The 21,073-nt window shown below is 40.9% G+C and overlaps 1 protein-coding gene across 1 annotated transcript in view; it reads left to right on the forward strand.

Annotated features, from left to right (window-relative positions):
• Positions 1-4,561: 4,561 nt before the first annotated feature.
• tspan9a (tetraspanin 9a) overlaps positions 4,562-21,073 on the forward strand; it is a 288,464-nt gene continuing 271,952 nt past the window's right edge. The window contains exon 1 of the mRNA XM_011476510.4: positions 4,562-4,787. The gene's annotated coding sequence lies outside the window, so the exon portion shown is untranslated. The remainder of the gene's footprint in view (positions 4,788-21,073) is intronic.

Here is a 21,073-nt window from a genome sequence, read left to right on the forward strand (position 1 = left end):
GGAGATCTGTTCCTCAAAAGCCCCTTCAAGAGTTTACCGCCTTATCTCTGCAGCCACACTTCCCTCAGCACAAATGATTTTCACCCCATTCCAATCTGAATCCTTGGAGGAAAATTAAGACAAACTGCAGATGTGAGGCTTTTCGGAGGACCGGGGCGTCTGAGTTCAGTTTGTTCAAGGTCTCTTCTGTCTGACAAAAGCGGAGGAAAGCACTTTCCAGCGGTCCAAGCCTGCAGTTAGAACAATAAACACGCTGATTGGACACGGACCGACTGTCAGTTAATGAGGGTTGTTTGCTTCAGAGGAGGACGCTCTGACTGGCGTCTTTGCTCTCACACCAAAGGACACGGAGGCAGAAACTTTCTGCTGAGAAGTTCAACAAATGGGGAAAAAAAACCTGATCATTTTGACTAACTTCTATCTACGTACATTTTTGAGTCTAAATAAAATTGTTTTTGTTTAACGCTCAGTAGTTTCAGAACTGACAGGTGAGTTTTCATTCAAAAATAGAACATTAGTTTTTAGCTTTGAAATGAATAATTAATAAGAGCCGAGACACAATTCCTTTGACCATTTGGTGGAGCTTTGCCTGTTTGTTCATGCTTTGTTTGTGGATTTAGACATTTTTATTTCATCTCCAAATGTTTGGTCATTTGTTACAAGACATAAAAAACGGTTTAATCTCAATTTTTGACATTTTTAGAGTTAAAAAATGACTAAATGCTCCACTCTGAATTTTAGTTTTTTGGACTGTTTCAGGGTTATTGTGGGATTATTATGTAGTATGATGACAATTATCTGCAAAAAAAACTAGGGTTGTACTAAAAAGATGGATATCAAGCATTGCCATAAAAATCAGTTTAAAAAAATCAGTAATCAGTAATTAATGAATTAAGCATATTGTAAAAAAGAAAAAATGTGTAAAAGAATTAAAAAAAGTCCCCAGACTGCTAAAGGTTAAAGAAAACAAAAAGGCCTTACTTCATAACATACATGTTGTAAATATGAAACATAAAATACTTTTTTTTTATCTGAAAACAGGAAGTGTCTTTTTTTGTTGCAGAAGTTGTTTGTTTGAATGTCAACATTTTCTTTCATGTGCAGTTAAGGTGGCTTTTATTTTGAAAATAACTCATCTCAGGATCTGTCTAATTCTGGTGAAATAAAGTTTAAAATTAGTTTTGTTTCCAAAAAATGAAATAACTGTGATTGCAAAACTCTATCTGCTTCTCTTAAAATAGATCAGAAACGTTCCCACCTGAAACTTGTCGTCTGTTTTCAAGTTAACTTTTTGTCGAGATTTTCCAGATGTTTCTGGGCAGAAATGAGGATCAAACATCGGAGCATCACTTTGTCTAAGATAAGTTTATCAGGTTGCTTCTTTTTTTTCTGTGTTTGTCAAGACACGCTACCTCTCTCTTATGAAAACAACTATGACTTGATAAATTTGCATCCAAAGGATTTTTTTAAAAACGATAAAAGCTTCAATTTAACCATAACTCTGGGTTTTAGATTTAAACAGGAAGGAAAAACTTGATTTTAAAGAACAAAACAGAGTGAAAGACTTGCCTAACAACTGTCATCGTGATTGTAAGCATCTGGTTCTGAATGTAACCTGATGCTGTAGAGATTTTCCCCAATTTCTGCTTCACAAAAACAACAAAATGATTCAGATTTATATCCTGTAGAGTTTATGAATAACTTTAAATGATGAATCATTTTCAAGCTAGTTCAAGAAGAGAAATCAAAACACAGAAAACGAGCAGCACATCTCAGTTTTCCCTGGAACTGTGCGCTATAATGTTCATATTCATCTTTGCTGAGCAGGATCTGCGTGCAGGCTTCTCTGGTTATCATCGCCGTGCAGGGACGGTAATTAGTACGGGCCTGGCTGGAGTCCACGCATTCCCCTCGCTGGCTTTTCAGGCATTCACTTAACAAGCTCCACCTGTGCTGCTCCCTTCTGCTCGACACATTCATGTTTGTGAGGGGACCTGCAGTCAGAGTGTGGCACCTGCTGGCATCCTTTTTAGCGGTCACATCCGCAGCTGCAGTCGGGGTTGAGGGTTCGGGCTCCTGCATGGCGGCCAAGCAGAAGCCTGCATCATGAACCCTAAATGTCAGCTGCAGCGGCTCTCTGTTCTCCAGCTGATAAATGATGATGTCAGCTGCACGGATGCGTTAGACAGAGAGGCGGTGGGGACAAAAATGTCCTTTGTTGATTCACTTTGCATGTATTTCACAGCTTAGCGAGAGGTTTTTAGGATGTTCTGGCAGCTCTGCTGGAGCATCTTAATTCCTTCTAGATTGGACAGCCTCTACTGTGTTCTCTAGTGCAGTGGTCCCCAACCCTCAGGCCGTGGGCCGGTACCGGTCATTTTGTCCAGTTTTACTTTGGAAAACCACTGGATTTTCTTCACCACATCCGACACATTCTTGACCGTTGACTGTACACGAGACCTGGAGTGAGAGGAAAAACATTTACTTCTGGCTCCAACCAAATTAGGTCAATTCAGTTGCCTTTTTTGTCTTTTTGCAATACAGATGCTAGCATGTTGGAGCCAGAAATCGTCAGAAAGCAGTGATCGGTCCGAGTCGGCCTAAGTTTCTATGGCAACAACCTTCACCAATTAGAAGAGAGTTTGTTTGAAGGCCACACCCCTACCACTTCAAAACGGCCAACACAAGATATCTGTCAAACGTTTTAAACTTTGGACGTAGGGGCCAGCAGGCTCCACCTACTTTTACCAAGGCATCTGATCGGTCAGTTTATAGCTTATAAAACATGCAATAAGGAAAAAATATCCTGAATAAAATGAAAATTATTAAGAAAGCGTTAAAACAGGTATCAGAGCAAGAATGGTTTTGACTAACAGAATGACTTACAGCTGCTCAATTCTCTACAGAAGCCGATGACATTTTGGTTTCTTGGAGCCACTTCCTGTTTGGAACGGCGGGGGGGGGGGGGGGGTCACTCAGTCCAATTTCTTAACTTCCACTTTGACAGTTAAGGGAAAATCTTTATGACATTTTATTGGTCAATACATACAATCCAGCAGGTATTTTACAGTGGATGAAGATAAACTTTACCCTCAAAAGTTAAGGGAAACTGGAAGCTAAAAAAATGAAAACCTCCAAAAAACTGGCGCCCCCTTCGGCCTCAAACATGTCGATCCGTGGAAATATTGTTTGACAGTAAACCGGTCTGTTGGGTGCCAAAGGTTGGGGACCTCTGAGCTAACCCTTCCAGGTCTGTAGCAGAAAAACGGTTAGTTTGACTTTGAGCTCAAACCTTTTCAATGTTCAGATCTGCTTTAGTGTACAAACAAAAATCTCCTCCTGCTGTGATTGTTAACCTTACAAAGAGTTTTGTAACCTCTGGTAGTCCCTTGCTCCATCAGCTCGCCATGGTTTCTACAACTATAAATGTGTAAAAGTTTATTTAAAAAGACGACAGTATTTCTGTCGTCTTTCCATCACATCATCAGCTGTGGGGGCCGGGGTGTTTTCGTTTTCTTCTTTGTGTTATTTGAAGTGTTTTTAAGTCACACATTAAAATGTCATTTTCATCAAATCCCCAGCAGGAAGGCGTCTCACTGGGAAGTTATAAAAACCTTTGAAAACCTATTTTTCGCATCAATTATGATGCCAAGAAAAGCAGGTTTGGACTGCAGTTCCTGTGTAATGATGTGAGATCAGTGTTAAAGCTGTGGTCACAGTCTTTGTAGGGAGCAGCGTGAATGTTAACTTAAACACGCTAATGAGAAAACAGCCTTAAAGTCTCTGACACACAGCCCGTCCATCCATCAAAACATGCGTTGAAATGATTATCTCTGTTTGATTACTTTTATTTTTGCTGCACAATCAGCAGCATCTGCAGCCGTTCAGTGCGGGGGACGAGTTCAAGTTTGCTCACATTTTGGTTTTCTATTTTCTTTTAATAAAACAGATTATGGATTATAGATTACCAAGAATAATAAACTTCATTTGTGAAGCACCTAGATTGAAAATACTATACAGTGACAGAGAGCAAAAGAAAGAAAAAATATATAGGAATGGATAGAATACATCAGAAGCTTAGAAAAATGATTTGAATGTTACATCGTTAAAATAAAATAGAAAACAAAACATGTGTTAATTGGCTGTTAATTAAAGATTCTGTTTATGACAGAAAAAAGAAAAAAGCTTTAGCACCGAAACATAATTGAAGATTTCCTTGGTATTGAAAATAAAAGTCGTACTTTATGGCGTGGAGATTTGTAAAAATGAACTAAAATGTAAATTCTTTTGAATTAGTCACTCAACAGGCTTGTGTGTTAAAGTTCTGTTTTATTTTCCTTATTTGTGTTTTTTTTTAAAGAAAAATATTAGCATTAAATAAAAAGAGCTGCAGTCTTCTTGGTAATAAATGGTCTGAAACATACATATATATTATATTATTTAAGAAAAAAGGAAAATGTCTTTAAATAAAACGGCATTAGCGTGTGAAACCCCTTGATTGGCTCCTGCAGGGCTCCAGCAGACACGGGGGTGTGCGCTGCCTCGCCTGTAGGGGGCAGTAAAAACTCCCCTCTCTCCCCTCAAACTTCCTCTCTGTCCCACAGAAACGCTCGGGTCCATCACTTGGAAACAGCGCAAAGTGCCTGGAAGAGTTTGGGGAAACTTTCTGACAGGACAGAAGCGGATTATTGAGGAGTGGGACCGGAAGGAGCGGAGTGTCGCCGGTGCTGCCCCCCCCCCGCTCCGGTTTCCGCGCCGTGACGCAGCGGAGAGGCGCGTGTACGCAGGTAAACAGCGGTTCCTGACAGTGACAGCTCGCTCCCCGCATTAGAAGTTCACGCATGGCAGTGAGTTGCTGTTGTTGGTTTCCTGGCAGACACGCGCCCACAGGTCAAAGTGAAGCGGGCGCGTGACGGCCAGTTTGGGGGTCAGAAAACCACGTGATGTCACAGCTGAGCGCTGTCCTCTTTTTTGGATTTAGTATTCCCACGACTGTTCTTTCCTGGTCGTGTATTTATTTTCGGCGGGGTGTCACGTGACAAACTCAGTATGGAATCCTCGCGCGCGTTTCCTGCTTGAAATAATGCTTTTACTTTTAAACACGATTATTTAGGAAGAGCAGACAGACAACAACAACCATACATGAAGTAAAGAACAGCCGCACGAGGCTGGACTGATGCTGCACGAGCCCGTTTACCAGCTGGCTCAGGGATTCAGGTCTCTAACACTTATCTCATCCTCTAATCTGTTTCAAATGATTCTTTTTACATTTTCTGGAAACAAAGTGAGCATCTCCAGACTTTCCTGCAGAACCTGCAAAGCATTAAAGTGGATGAATGTAATTCTGTTTTTGCTGCTTCAAATATACAGATCAGACTTTTTAATAATAAAATATATAGACAAACTTATAAAAATCAGATTGAAGCTTCTACTATAGTTTTCTCCTATAGAGGGGCGTGGTGTGGTACAAGTGGATCATGTCTATTCTATTCTGGTATATGATCTGGGGGGGTGGTGAGTGTGTGACCTAACATTCCTCCCACCAAAGTGAAGGATCACTTTCCTGTGTGACCTAATGTTAAGAACAAATCTGAACTTTTCCTCGTTTCCTGCTGCAGCGATGATGCTGAAGGGTTTCCCCCGTCAGGGATCTTCTAATCAGCAAAGTTCTGTTGTGCTTTGATGCCACAGGGAGCCTCGTCTACTTCAGCATTTATTTACGGCTCGTATGTTCTTGCACAAGTTTGACTGAGTGAGGAGGTTTAGGGTGTTTTCAGACTGGACTCATTTGGTTCAATAAAGTGAACCAGTGTTCATTTGTGTCCATTTCCCTGAACAAATACATTCCGTACCGACTTGACCGGAGAAAGGTAGTTTGCCATCTCCCGGTGGGGGGAGTGTCCCTGCCCCAGGTGGAGGAGTTTAAATGTCTTGGGGTCTTGTTCATGAGTGAGGGAAGACCAGACCGTGAGATTGACAGGCGGATCGGAGCGGCGTCCGTGGTTATGCAGTTGGTGTACCGGTCCGTTGTGGTGAAGAGAGAGCTGAGCCAGGCATGTCCCACTGGGTGGAGGCCCCGGAGAAGACCCAGGACACGCTGGAGAGACTATGTTTCTCTGTTGGCCTGAAAACGCCTCGGGGTCCCCCCCAGAGGAGCTGGAGGAAAAGGCCGGGGCGAGGGAAGTCTGGGCATCTTTGCTTAGACTGCTGCCCCCGCGACCTGGTCCCGGATGAGCGAAGGAAGATGGATGGAAGGATGGACCTTCTTGGTTGTCGTCTCCTCAGACCACCTTACTGCATGCCTCCACCATACCAAAGTCGAAGGTGTTGTACCTGACGTTGATATATTCAAAATTGGTCAGCAAAATATAAATTTTGAATCAGCGAACAATCCTGACAAGGATTGCAAAGCGTGGGACATCCATTACTTTTGGTTTAGTAGCTTTGTTCCGTCCTCGTAATTCCTGGCCAATGACTGAAGTGATCTTTGCGGTTTTATCTACAAGCTTTGGTTTGGAACATAAAAGTCCACTTGGCAGCAGTCTGAATACACAGACCAAACACAAGGTTCAGGACTCGATCCAGATCAAACCCGGTGGACTCGACTCGGACCAACGTCTGAATGCACCCTGAGATTTCAGCTGTGTCTCGTTGTGATCAGCTCCTGACGGAGACCAGCACACCGCCACGCAGGATTCCCATCAAAGGTCAACACTGTCTGGGTCCATTTCTAATCATTGCTTTCAGCCAGAACTTTTCCTCCGGTCACGTCGGTTTGTTTTCTGTAACGCCAAACAAAAGCTGCAATGTCGACGACTTCCTCAGCCGTCCTTGTCCCACACAGCCTCTACAGAGCCGGGCTCTGTGTTCATGATTCCTATTCTCTTGTTCTGTTGGGGGGGGTGGACGGGCCGTGCTGGGTAGATCTGACCCTACCAGGCTTCACAATGGATGATCTGAGCTGCTGTGTAAACATTTAAACCCTTTCTCCCGTTTTTTTCTGCTAATTTCGACACATCCCTGAAGTCTAATCAGCGGTAGGAAGTCTTTGTCAGCGTGAGCTATCTCTGCTCCCGCTCCTGAACAGCGTGGGCCATGACTCACCCACACTTGTTCTGCTGCAGACCTGGTTTTTTTTTTTTTAGGCTTGGAAATGAAACCAGTCATTTTGTCTGATCTAACGGTACAGACCTGATGTCCAGCTCTGGTGTGTACACGCTACATGCAGCACATTCTGGCCTTTCTGCTGACCTCCCCGAGCGAATGACAGACAGTTGTTTACGGTCCTGAGAAGGCTTCCCGCCGGCTCTGACTTCCAAAGCTCCATTCATGCCTGGATCTCTGCAAACCTGCAGCATTTTTGAAACTTCAGATAGATTTTCCCTGACAGGCTGCTTGTTTACTTGTTTTCTGTGACAGCCAAACCACAGAACGGTTTAAAAGCTTAATGAGACAGAAGGACATGGATGGGATTTTTCTGTGCATCTTTAGGGGAGGACTGCTCTGCTGACACAGTTTTTAAGGGTGTGTTCAGACTGGAAAAATCCTTTGGTCCAGACCAAGTCCAGAAGCTTGCATTTGGTCTGGACTGGCGTCAGGCGGACCATTCTGTTCCGGACCAAAGCTTGTAAACAAAACCACATGACTAAAAATCACTTCAGCCATTGGCTGTGAACTACGACAAAACAACAAAAGAAAGACCCGACAGGCTGCGCTTTACAATCCTTATCGGGACAGTTAACTTATTAAAACTTTACATGTCGATTACCACTTTTGAACGTCCGGAACACGTTTTACTCGTTACTTTGGTTCGGCGGTTGGTGCTGCAGGGCGGTTACTGACAGCAGACGTGTGAGCTTTAACTCAAAGGAAGCTAGCAGCTGCAGTGATGAGTGTTTATGACATAAAGATTGGCGGGAAAACAGTGAGAAGTGATGTCGTTAAAAGTTGTTTTAATGAGTCTTGATTGCAATGAGTTGCTGTGTCTCATCGTTGTGGTGTTATGGAATTGTTCTTAAGAGAATTCTGTTAACAAAGTAGCTTTTAGGATGACGTCACAGCAGCGCCGGACGCGTAACGAGATACAGAAACTCATGTAAGAAATGTTTTCAGCTGTGTTTAAAGTAAACGTTCTAACAAATAAAAAGTTGGACCTTTTATTCTTCTTTGATAACACGACAATCGTCGCTTAATATTTGTCCGCGGCTAATCTGTTGCTCCATTCCTACTCTGTTTACGTCGGCCGTTTTGGACTCAGAGGACAGAACGTCTTCAGACTGAGGAAACTCAGAGCGAACCGAAGCTCACTTGATTGGAAACGATCCGAGACCACCTCCAAAGGTGGGTCAGAGAGCGGTTCCACGTCCCGGACTGGGGTCAGCTTGGGTGTCTTCAGACTGAAAATAATTTTCTGGATTTTCGGGTAAAATGAACGCTGGATCACTTTGAGCAAACCAAATGTGTCCAGTCTGAATAGAGCCTGAGCGTTTCTGAGCTGCTTTGGAGAAATGACACCTTTCAGACTCCAGCTCAGTACAACTTCCTCTTCTGACAGATATTTTTGTATTGTTTGTTTCATTTCTTTTATGATCGGAGCTTTACGTAAAAGTTTTATCCTCTAAATGACAAGTAAGCTTTGGTTTTCATTAATTATTTAGAGTTACTATTTAAAATTTGTTTCCATTATTTTGCTACAGAAAAATTCAAATTCAATTATTTGTTTTTATTACGTAGATTCTGTCTTTGACAATGTTTAGGTATGTAGACACCTGCAGACAAAAAGATCCATGAACGTCTTTGTTTTCCTCGTCTGAGCTGTACGGCTGGATAACGCCGATATTGCTCGCCATTTTTGTTGCACCGCCACCGTTGTTGTAAGCTAGCGGGACAGAGCGTAAACAAAGGGATGATGGGATATCAGTGGAGGGTCACTTTCACGCCGCAACTCAGGTGAATTTCTAATGAACTCCTGGCGCTCTGCAGAAACGATGTCTGAGAAAACGACACTGGTTTTTGGAATTTTCCCAATCATCATAAGAAGACGAATGGGAACGCTTTTACAACAGATCAATGATCAGAGAGGGATTTTAAACCCCGGAAAACCCTGCAGCAATTTTTGTTTCGGTTTTTTAAGCAAATTTGACAATTTTTGTTGGTTTGTTCATTTTGGGCAATTAACCGTGTCCAAGGCATTTTAAATAGACACTAAAGATCAATAAATATGTAAAAACACTGATCAGTTTAAGGGATAAAACAGCTAAAACCATTTAGTCTGTTTTTACTTGGTGTGGAAATGGTTAACATTGAACCATTTTACCACTTATGGTTGCACAGAACCCATAATGTTAAGTTAATGAGGAGCTGCTAATTCACTGATCAGGACGGTTCACCACTTTACTTGAAAGAAAACAAAATAATTACAAATGAACATTTAATGGTTCTGTAATCAGCGAGTCTTTAGTGTGACGAGCAAACGATTTTCAGGTTATTGATTTGCTGCATTCTAAGAGGTCGTTCCTTCGTTTCCATTCTTTCCGTTTCTGGAATGTTCAGTTCTTTTCTGCTGTTGGATGTTTAAAAAAAAAAAAAAAAAAGGTTTTTGTCTCGATTAACTTCCTGTGTGACACTCTGGCGCCTAAAAAGAGAAAAAGAAATCTGCTCCTGAAGTTTAACCAGCTCTGTTCTTGGTGAGACCCGCCCCCACAAGATTTATGACCAATAAGAGGGGAGGGTTCAGTCAAAGAGGTAAAAAAATGTAGATGAAACACGATTAGTAAAGGTTTATTGAAAACACATTTGAATTAAAGGATTGATGAAACTGTATTTATTAAACTTTTTAAATGACAAATCTTTTGTGAATAAGTTGAGACTGAATTATTCAATTCCTCTTTAAAAAGGCGGATTTGAAACTTTATTTTCGTTGGAGCGGGTTTTTCATGTTTGTTGCTGACGTTGTATTTGGTAATGTTCATATTTTGGTGCTCTTCATAACTGCTGATTAATAAGCATTGCTGTTTCACAGACAGTCCTGGTCCTTCACATCATGTCAGGTGGGTTTGGGATTCTGATCTGAAGTTGTCTAATGTGTTTGTGTCCACACTTGTGAGTTGTGTTGTTTTATTTTTATTTTTTTCTTGACCTCCTGCTCCTCCAGTGTCGATGACCAGATGAACACTCAAACCGTGTGAGTCCAACGGTGTAGAAAACCCCCCCACGCCGCTCCTTTGAACCACCATGTTTTTGACGCAGTGATTTCCGCTCACAGTGGAAAGAACGATGGTTGTGGAGGAAATGACCTCAGTCTCCAGGAAGAGAACAATAATGGCGGTCTCTTCTGCAGGCATTGACTGAATAGATTTATGTTAAAGCTGGAAGTGAGACTTTAGTGGGGTCTATGCACTTTGTTCCATGACATTGTTTCTTTTTAACTGACATCAAATATTGTTTGATTATACGAGAACAAATTCAAATCCCAGTAAACTAACTGGAGAGCAGCAGCACTTCTGTCACTACAAATCATGTCTGTTCTCCCAGACGGCTCTGCGTTGGCAGCAGAAAGACTTCCAGCGGCAATTAATGACACACAGATGAAAAAGTACTGAACGTTTTTACATTTCTTTTCCTCTGAACCCCATTTTGGTGCTGAACAAACCGCTGTGCAAGGTGCCATCGGTTATTTTTTCCACAAACAGGAATTCTAAAACCAGTTTCAAGTTGATCGTACTACTACGGTGGCCGCCAGGGCTCACACTACATACAAATTAAAACGTAGATTTTTACCTTTGTTGGCTTTAGCAAATTTGTTGTTTACCCTGTTCGATGTGTAGCAATTTCTATAGGGACAGACATTAAAAAAATAATTTCATTCTTACTGCTTCTGTCCAGCCATGACTATGGAAAACCCACTTCAGTACTTTTGAAAGTCCTTTTAAAAGCGTCGCTCCAGCAGACATAGAACTTTGACCAAGCCCACAAAACTACAGGTCACAGATAGAAGACCCACCACCCACATTGAGATCAAAAACAGCCACATCTCTGCGTCTGCCCCCGCCCCCCTTACGTGGTTAGTACTATTTAACTTTTGCATCTCAGAGATGGTGCATTGCAGCCTCAGATATGATCAGCTGAGTGTTTTTTTCTCTCGAGCTGTCTGGCTGAGCAGGCAGAGACGATGGGGAAGATCCCCAAAGAGTCATTTGTTTCCAGCTTTGAACCTGCTGGGATCTCATGTGTGTCAGGAAGCCTCATCAGGCTGAGCTGCAGCTTCAGGGCCTCAAGCCAGTGCTCTAATCAAAAGCACCTTTGTGAGCGCCTCCTCCGTCTGAAGTTCCCAAAACGGAGACCTCACCGTGGGAATTGGACTCTTTAAACATGACCTGCTGTGCCTAAGCATGACACCCTCCTCTATTCTCCCCCTCATTATACACGAGCTGGATCATTTGTTACTGAAAGTTTTGCAGCTCTACACTCTTTCAAACCTGCTCTTTCCTCATACGTCTGCTCAGACTTTGCTATTTCCTCATTCATGCACCCCTTTACCGTAAAGCGCAGAGTCTATACGGAACCTGCATGCACGACACGTCTCGTTCATTACGGCTGATCGTAGAACGCAGGTCATTTCTGCAAGCAGAATATTTGCAGAACAGAAAAAGATCTAAGGGAATCATAACATTTACTGATGGATATTAGCAAAATATGTCAGCAGCAAACGATGGATAAACTCTGTAGAAGTTTGTAAATGTTTCCTGCTAAAAAACTGAAACATATCCATCACTGAGAGTTAGAGAAGGAAAACTCCAGATGTTTCGTTTTAATGTCGTGTTAAACCCAAATGGGGCGTCGGGGACCATCTGTGAATTACAGCCGTCCTTGATATGCTTTCAGTTTAAGATGCTTCATTGTTGTTCTTTTCAAGTTTTTATTTATTATTTTTTTACACTGTAACATGTCTAGGAAGAGTTTTATTATTGCAAAAGGTGGTCTTCATCAAAAACACTCTTGGTTTATAGTACATTTATGGCCAAAGTGGCAGGAGGGGTGAATCGTCAGTCTCACCACTTTACTGTTTCAAATGCAAATAAATCCAATTTGATTATTTTATTATGTCTTTATATTTGGAAAATACTTTGACCTAACTTCCCGTTTTTGTGCATTTCACTCTGAAAAATATAGTTTTGATTATGAAATAGCAAAGACTGTCAAGTATGGATGGTGAAGTTTCTGATCAGAACCTTTTAGGAGGACTTTCCTTCGTTAGCTACTCTGTGAACTCAGAAGTAGAACTCTGGCAGCAAATTTGGTTCAGATTAAGAAGTCAAACAACTTTTTGAACCATCTGAACAAACTCCTAAAGCCTTATTTTTATTTTTTTTATTTTTTGTAATGCAAAAATAATATTAAAATAAGAATTTTTACTTTAAAATGTTACAATTAAAATAAATAAAAAAAAGTCAGACCAGAGTTTTGCCACTTTTGTCACACTTTAGCCAGACTTGCCTAAAAATTTTTATTTTTTCTACTGTCCATTTTGTGTTGCATGTAATGCTTTACTCTTCCTGCTTTTGTATTTTGAAAAAGGAAAATGAAAATGTCAGTCAAACGATAGGATGGGTAAAAAAAAAATCACAACAATTTGCGTCCATTTGGCCATGAATTGTTTGTAAAATTTGGAAATATAACATGAATGTTGACTAATTATTTGAACAAAACAAATAAATAACATCAGAGTTTTCCTTGAAATTGGAGGCATGTTTCAGCAGAAACTGTGGACGGCTTTGTCCATCTGGAGTTGGGTCCTGCCTGCGGGTCCCCACATGGATCCACTTTCACGTTAGAACATGCATCCACATGAGAACATGTTAGACAAGCACATGTGGAACGGGACCGCTGCCCTTTGCTCTCTGCTTCCATCAGGGAAAAAAAAACATCTCATTATGTCACATCACAAAGAAATAGGGCTGTTATGAACTAATATCTGCCAACGGAGGTGGAAAGTTCTGTGTGAGACGTGGTGTTCCTGCGTTTGTTTGTATTTAAAGACATTTTGAGGTAGAAAAAAATAGTAAAAAATTAGACATTTCTTGTAATTCTTTTGACCTTTTTCTGAGGAAACATCTCGAGTCTCGAGCACATCATCCACAAAGGCAAGGCCACGATGCCCCGCTCAGTTTCAAAACCATGATGAGCAACAGATGAAGAGGATTTGGCTACAATGGGCTAAATTACTTACTTCTTCTAGTGTTTCAAGATGTTCTTTTGACAAACTTTCTGAGGATTTCTTTTATATTTCTTTATCTCAGAAGCAACAAGGTCTAAAATATTCTAAGCCCTTCATATGTACTAAAAATATTTACCCAGATCAGCTTTTGTGCAGACGTGTGACGCTGCTATTCTGAGGGGTTTAGAGTTCATAATAAAGAAGAATAACTTCATTCAAACTCCAGGAAGTGATGTTTATGTGTACAGAGGAAAATGCCCAGAGTGCTGCATTTAAAAACCAACATTTTCCCCACATGATTTTGTAAAATGTTGCTCAAATGTACAAAAGCACAAATGTATTCACATAAAGCTCAGCAGATGTCAGTTTTAAAACTGAAGCCAGACAATTTATGGCATTGTGGAGAAAGGAAATGACTATCATTGTCTGTCTGTCAAAATATGCATCAGCAGCTGACTGAATTAATAAAATATCTTTGAGTGATTTTGTATTTTCCAGACAAAACTGGCTGAATCAGGCAGCAGAGGACATTCCCACACAGGTAACAGCAACCTGAGAACACCAGTGCAATCCTAAAGTAATCAATATAAAACAACTTTTTCATGAAACATGTTGGTTTTTAATTATTTTTATGTGTGTAATTCAGAATTTACCCATCAGCTCGTTCTTCTGCGTTTCACTTGACCTTTCCAAAAACATCAATGCAGAGCGGCGACCTCCGAATCTACGCCTGTTTGATGCCAATTCGACAGATCTCAGTTTACATGCAAATGAGACCATCAGGATTCAGGAACTTTGGAGTTTTCTTACTGCCAGGCTGACAGACGTTGGTGAAGATTGCCTTTGAAACCGGCAATCCTTTTTCCATAAAGAACAGAATGCTAACGGGTTTATATTTGAACTGAGCAAAACGTCCCGGAATCATTTCCATCTGTATTGTTTTTTCTTGTCACAAACTTTGCCAAAAGCAGTTCAGACCAAACTCTACCCAGCGACTTAAACTGTCAGTGGGGGGGGGGCCTGCTGGACTAAGACCTGATTAATCCAAACTGCAAAGGTTGAGATGTTACTGCCACTGTCTGGCTCGGGTTACAGCGTCAGTGCAACTTTAAAAGCCTTTGCACGCAAAAAAACAACACTTTGTTTTCACTCTAATCTATAGAAATTGATGTCATCTCTGTTTTTTTAGGCTCACAGTGTAACACTGGGACTTCTGAGGTTCTAATCATGCAAACAAAAAGATTTAACGTTAAAAAGAAATGTGGATTTGAATAAAGTTCTTCTAGTCTTAAAATCTCTGTCCTGTCAGTTTAAATTTAGTCATTTGCTCCACATGTTGGAAAACCCTGATAACAACATCTATCTGAATGTTTTTCAGGACATCTATGTGGGGGGAAAATTGGGAACATTTTGTAAGACACTTATTTTGAGACCTTAAAAAATAAGCATTTCAGTATCCAAACGCGTTTTCTATCTATAATAGGGTAATGGAGTTTGTTGGAGCTGCAGGTATGACCGGGCAAAGACGGGGTAAAGGCAGCTGTGCTGAATGTTTTTGAAGCTACATTTTTAACATTTCATTACTTCATTGAGTTTCGTTTAACTATGAATGACCATTTCACAATCAGGGGTGTGACCAACCTCAGCAGAGCCAGAACAAGCTGTCTGCTGTGATCAGGAGTACAGCTACGAAATCAAAGCATTATTTAGTTCCCCTGGTTTAAAACAGATGAAATATTATAGTTTTATTCGCTTTAGCCTTTGTCCGTGTTTATTTTTTGCTATTCTTTATCCCGTGGCTTCCTATAGGACATTGACCAGCTCTCCTCAGTCTGCTAAAGTGACACCATTCAAGCACAAAACAGTAGAGATTCAGCTTCAATGTTTGATTTACATGTCAGTGTTTCAGTCTCTGGATTCAAATAGTTTCTGTGTTTGCTTTGAGCATCCTAAGCATGAAATCCTCCCCTTTCACACTGAAGAAAACCTTTCAGAAGAGCGCGCCTCGCGTCAACACAAACGGCAGTCTTTAGCGTTCCACCGCGACAAATTAGCCAGGCTGAAACGTCAGGATCCTCTGGGTTTAGCATGTGTGTGGCCCTCCGTCTGTTGCAGATGGATTTCCAAAGAAATGGGTTTTTCATTTGGACTAGTTTGCTGCCAGACGGTTTCTGTAGAGTCTGTTTGCAAAAACAAAAGTATCTGTGTCAGAAGGACTAAATGTTCTCAGCTCCTCGTTGATCTTTAAGTTCTCTAAATGCTCCTTACCTGGACATACATTCAAAAATAAGCAATCATTAAGTGCTAAACAAGTTTAACTGAACGAATGTTGAAAACTAAACACAATTTTCCTAACAAATTATTGTTAATTGTTCAGATTTGCAATTCTATAATGTTGAAAAAGCAACTTTAGAGTCTTTTAGATAAAAAAAATCCTCTTTTTTGTCCAATGGGAGAGGCTTTGCAGCCACGTTCTGATTTTTACAGTAGATTCTCTGTCCCAGTCAAGTTTTTCTGCAGCATTTGGGTTTGTGGTTCAGTCAGGAGGCTGTTCGGATCACAGCTCCTTTGTGTTTTTAAATGAAGGCTATGGTTTTGGTCAAATCCGTTAAGGATTCTTCACTAGTTGCTGTAGCTCCAAAGAAGCAGCTGTGCTCAGATTTTCTGTCACACTTTAGCCGTTTTCATGTGATTCCTGCGCGTCAGGCTCCTGTTTGGATTGTGCCAACCATAAACTATCTTTATTTAATAGAAACACATTGATTTTTCTAACTTTATCTTTGAAATGACATAAATCACAGAAGAAAATGTTCCATCTCTTGACACTCATTCAAGAGATGATGTCTCATTTCTGTTTTCTCGTAGTTGCTCCCGTTTTCTGATTCATCATTTCCCCGTCTCTCGACTGCGGTACTTGTACTACATGCTCCAGTTTTAAGTTTTTTTTAATCCTTCTGACCTTTTTCTATGCTCATTTTCTGGGATCTGTTCCAGCTGTCTTTGAGTGGAGAGGGGTGGATGCCGCCGCCCATCGGTCCATCGCAGGTCATTTTTCCAGTTCGTACTTCACCATTTCCATCATCAAGTGTGCTGACATGCATCACTGGCCTGTAGGGAATCAATTCCCCAAAAAACTCCTAAATGCCACTCTACTTATTAACCAAAAGTCTATACTTTCTGAAGGAAAGGCACAACAGAATAATGACCTGCATTCTTGTCTTTAGGTGTAACATTGGTTCACATTTTTTAACTTGTCCTGTCCAGCAGCTGAGATGACAGATCAGAGCTGATGGCCTCTTGTGCTGGACAGATTTTACTGTCTCAATATGGGGTTATGAATATTCTGACACACGAGGGGTATATTTAAATAAACCCCTTTTGTGTTTGAGTCTTCAGTTCAGTTCAAACATTATTTCAGACACTTAAGAACGTATGTAGAGCAAGAAAATAAGACAAAAACAGCAAAAATCCAAAAGGGATTGAGACAAAGACGAATCGTACAGACACTCCATCAAGGTCAGTGCTAACTAGTGCTAGCTAAGAATAGGCCCTCACATGTAACTTTAGTTTCCAAAGACACCAAGATAAATTACACAATCTCATTTGAAAAGCATGCATACTTGCAAAACTTTATTGATATATGTCTATATTTGCATACATTTCCTTTTTGGACCGGACAGAAAACAGGCGAGAGAGGAGAGACTGAGATATTAAAGATGGGACATAAAGGAAAAAAAGGGGGGTCCAGAAGTTGGAGGATAAAAAAGGAAGATAAAGAATAGATTATAATGTTGCTTTCATATGTAGGTGTTCGTCAAAAGGGTCCACAGAAACAAGCATCCACACACTCAAAATACACCCATTGGTTTCAAAAACCTTCGTACACATACACACAAAAAAACACAAAATACAGACACTTAAGGTTCCAATGATATTAAGTTATTCAAGTCCCACTTTTGATCATCTTTTTGATCCGTTTTCAATGCGTTCCCAGTGGTCTTTTAATTCAATTCAATTTTATTTGTATAGCCCAAAATCACAACAACAGTCGTCTCGATGGGCTTCGAAGTAAAACATGAAATCAAAAGGATCACGAATACAAAGAGTTCAATAGAAAAATACTAAAATGAACTAACAAACTGACTAAGCTATACTGGCATCCCTGCCCTTAGACCCCCCTTCGCGGTAAGGAAAAACTCCCAAAAAAACCGGATTCCGGAAAAAACGAAGAAACCTCAGGGGTGCCCACATGAAGGAGGGATCCTCCCCCAGGACGGACAGGCGATTTACCAGAAATCTTAGAGAAGAATTAACTTATCTAAATCTACAACTACATATATAAAAGTCCAGCAGACGAGCTTCATCCAGCCGTGGTTATCGGGACAGTCAAAGGCGCGAGTCGAGCCGGAGACAGGAACCACAGCCAGGTGTAGGAGCAGGAGCAGAGACGAGGTACTCGGTCAGGTACAGAGCAGAGACGAGCCAGAGATGAGCCAGAGGCAGGATCCACAGCCAGGTGTAGGAGCAGGAGCAAAGGCGAGGTAAACGGTCAGGAACTGGAGCACGGATGAGCCAACTGGAGTCTGGAAGCACTCCCACTCCCCAGGAGGGGAGAGGAAAAGAGGGACAATACATGAATCGCACTGCACCAAACAGAGGCATGGAGAACTAAATGATAAATTATGATCAAGAATAGAGGAGAGGAAGGGTAGAAGTAAAAAAGGAAAGAGGACAGAACCCCAGTGTACCATAGTTACCCCAGCTTCAACTTCTAGCAGCCTTTTAAAATAAATAGTTATTATTAAGTTTAATTTAAACAAACTAACATTAAGTTAAATAATCTCTGAATACTAACTAGTCTGACAATAAGCCTGTCCAAAGAGGAATGTTTTCAGTCTAGCTTTGAATGTAGAAACTGAGTCGGCCTCTCTTATATGAGCTGGGAGTTTATTCCATAAGACAGGGGCTTGGTGGCTAAACGCTCTACCTCCAACCGTACTTTTACCAATTCTAGGAACCACAAGCAGTCCTGCATTTTGCGAGCGAAGTGTTCTGATTGGTTGGTAAGGGACTATGAGGTCCTTAATATAGGACGGGGCCATTCCATGTAAGGCCTTATAGGTTAACAGGAGGATCTTGAACTTGATTCTAGAATCAACTGGGAGCCAATGGAGCGAAACTAACACAGGAGTGATGTGATCTCTTCTGCTGGTTCCAGCTAACAATCTAGCAGCTGCGTTCTGAACAAGCTGGAGACTTCTTAAGGAACTCTTAGGACACGCTGCTAACAAGGAGTTACAGTAATCCAGCCTCGACGTAACAAATGCATGGATGAGTTTTTCAGCATCACTCTTAGAAAGTATATTTCTGATCTTAGCTATTTTATGCAAGTGAAAAAATGCAGTTCTACACGCCTGAGATATGTGAGCCTTAAATGATAAATCCTGGTCAAGTAAAACCCCAAGGTTTCTAACTGTGGAATTGGGGGCTATACTTATACCATCCAGGGAGACTATCTGAGCAGACAGAGCATCTCTGAGGTTTTTAGGACCAAGTATAATGACCTCAGTTTTTTCTGGGTTCAAGAGGAGGTAATTAATTGTCATCCAGGTCTTGATGTCACTGATGCAGGCGTTCAGTTTCTCTATCTGGTCATTCTGGTCAGGCTTCATGGATAAATACAACTGCGTATCGTCGGCATAACAATGAAAATTAATGCTGTGTTTCCTGATTATGTTTCCTAGGGGTAACATATAAAGCGTAAACAGGATCGGTCCCAAGACTGAGCCCTGTGGGACTCCATAGTTGACTCGAGTGCACTGAGAGGAATGGCCATTTACATTAACGAACTGATACCTATCAGACAGATAGGATTTAAACCACTGGAGAGCAGATCCTCTGATCCCTATGTCCTGCTCTAATCTATGGAGTAAAATACCGTGGTCGATAGTGTCAAAGGCAGCACTGAGGTCCAACAGGACCAGAATAGAAAGTAGTCCCTTTTCTGAGGCCAATAACAAGTCATTAGAGACTCTAACTAGTGCAGTTTCCGTACTGTGGTGAGGTCTAAACCCCGACTGAAAGTCTTCAAAGTGGCTGTTGTCCTGTAGGTGGCAGTAAAGCTGCTTAACTACAACTCTTTCTAGGATTTTAGAAATAAAGGGCAGGTTTGATATCGGTCTATAGTTGGCCAAGATGCTAGGATCCAAACTGGGCTTTTTCAGAAGAGGTTTAACAACTGCATATTTAAAAGACTGTGGCACGTAACCCGTTTCCAGAGAGGCATTTATCATTGTTAATATGGGATCATTAATTAGGGGAAAAGTTTCTTTAAAAAGTCTAGTGGGAATTGGGTCTAACAGACACGTTGAGGATTTGGAGGACGTAATAATTGATGTTATTTCCGCTTGATCCACAGCAGTGAAGCAGTCTAATGTTACAGAGGTTTCTATGGATGCCTCCATTTCTACCGCTTCAGCCTGTTCTGGGCTGATAGTAGGAATAACTTGATTTAACTTATGTCTAATATTTGAGATTTTACTATCGAAAAATGTAAGAAAATCATCAGAGCTGAGAGAAACAGGAACATGTGGTTCTACTGAGCTCTGACTGCGAGTTAATTTAGCTATAGTGCTAAAAAGAAATCTTGGATTGTTTCCATTCTCTGATATTAAGGTTGAATAGTACTGGCTTCTAGCTCTACGCAGAGCTTTTTTATAATTTAATAGGCTATGTTTCCAGATATCCAGAGACTGCTCTGAACCGGAGCGGCGCCATTCTCTTTCCAACTTACGGGTTTCTCGTTTAAGAGAACGAGTTTCAGCGTTAAACCACGGTGCTACTCGGTTTTGTCTGACGAACTTAGGTTTCAAGGGGGCAACAACATCGAGTGTACTCCTGAGGGCTTGTAAGGCATCATTAACAAAGTGGTCATTTATACTAGGACTGATACTATGGGAGCTGGTCTCAGAGTATTTTCTCAGAATATCACTAAGTACTGGCTGAACTGTGTGTTTAAACTCAGACACAGAACGGTCAGTTAAGATTCTTCTAAGCTGTTTCTTATTCACTGGGGCAGAAGGATGTTCCAGTGTAAGCTGGAAGGTAATCAGAAAGTGATCAGAAATGATGGGGTTAAGAGGAAGGACACTCAGCTGGCTGATCTCTATCCCATGGGTTAGAACAAGGTCCAGGGTGTGCTTATGACAGTGAGTGGGTTCATTCACACTTTGGGTGAAACCAACATCATCTAATAAAGCTGCAAAAGCCTTTCCTAGGCAGTCACTGGGGTCATCAACATGAATATTAAAATCCCCTAATATTATATATTATATATTATATATTATCATAAAATATATGATAATATATTATATATTATCAATATAATATATTATCATATATTTTAATTATGATGATGATATTTAGCCACTTTTTTCTAAGACATAGTTTCTGCAGAGCGGCAGGAGTTCCTCAGACATCCACCCGTAACCACCCCCATTGCTGAAAACTCTCTGTTTAAGCGGAGCAGGAAGCTTGTAGCCCTCCCAGCATATTTTCTACGTCACAAATACACAACAAGCTTTTTTTTCGTCTGCACCTTATTCATGACTTTGCAAATAAATAAAAAAACTCAGAAAGTCCATTTGAGGCTTAACTTTCTTTATATTTGTCATCCATCGTTAAAACACCATTTTCATCAGAGTGGGTTTCTAAAGTCAAGTATCCATGGCCGCATGATTTGTACTACATATCCTAAAGATTGTTTCAAGTAAAACATTGAATGTACTAAACTTAATGCTATTTCTACAATGCAGATTTGTTTGAGCTATATTTAAATGTTTGCATTTCTAAAGGTGT

Source organism: Oryzias latipes, chromosome 6 (genome assembly GCF_053564925.1).
Source record: "Oryzias latipes strain Hd-rR chromosome 6, Olatipes_Hd-rR_3.1".
NCBI lineage: Eukaryota > Metazoa > Chordata > Actinopteri > Beloniformes > Adrianichthyidae > Oryzias > Oryzias latipes.